Source organism: Bison bison, unplaced genomic scaffold, assembly GCF_000754665.1.
Source record: "Bison bison bison isolate TAMUID 2011002044 unplaced genomic scaffold, Bison_UMD1.0 scf7180017864341, whole genome shotgun sequence".
In the NCBI taxonomy this organism is placed as follows: Eukaryota; Metazoa; Chordata; class Mammalia; order Artiodactyla; family Bovidae; genus Bison; species Bison bison.
Genome location: NW_011494913.1, coordinates 1649484 through 1650057, shown reverse-complemented (window position 1 = coordinate 1650057; position 574 = coordinate 1649484). Strand labels below are relative to the sequence as shown.

General features: G+C 51.0%; 1 protein-coding gene across 1 annotated transcript in view; it reads left to right on the top strand.

Moving 5' to 3' along the window:
* The window catches only part of LRIT1 (leucine-rich repeat, immunoglobulin-like and transmembrane domains 1), an 11543-nt gene that overhangs the window by 3237 nt on the left and 7732 nt on the right, over positions 1-574 (top strand). The window lies entirely within an intron of this gene.

The window sequence follows — 574 nt, the reverse complement described above, 5'->3', positions numbered from 1 at the left end:
AGAGCCCTGACTTGGAGGCTCCTCCAGAGTGTGGTTGCCTGGAGAACCCCAGGGACGGGGGAGCCTGGTGGGCTGCTGTCCTTGGGGTCGCACAGAGTTGGAAGCGACTTAGCAGCAGCAGCCAGAGTGGGGACTGCCTCCTGCTATCTCTCTATCCTCAGCTTTAGGGTCAAACTTGATAGAATGAGGTTTTAGAAGTCACTGTCTGGGCAGAAGGAGCATGGGAAGGAGCTGGTCAGACTGACCTGATGTACCTGCAGTGCTAGATGCAGAAACTTACAACACCGGTCAACAGGAATTGGGTTTCTACGGGTAACAGATATTGCAGAGGTGGTACACATATGACCTCATTAAAACCCCCAAACTATCCTCTGAGGAGGAGTCTATTATTCTGGGGAAAAGGAGGAAAAGAGAGGTTATATAACATACTCAAGGGCACACAGCCAGCAAGCAAAGACAGAGCCCAGAGGTAGATCTACCTGTGAGACTGCAAAGTTCCAGCTAAACACCTTGATCATCTCAAGGTCCCTCAGAGTCAGGAGGGTCTTGAGGCGTCTCTTCTATGGTTTCCACA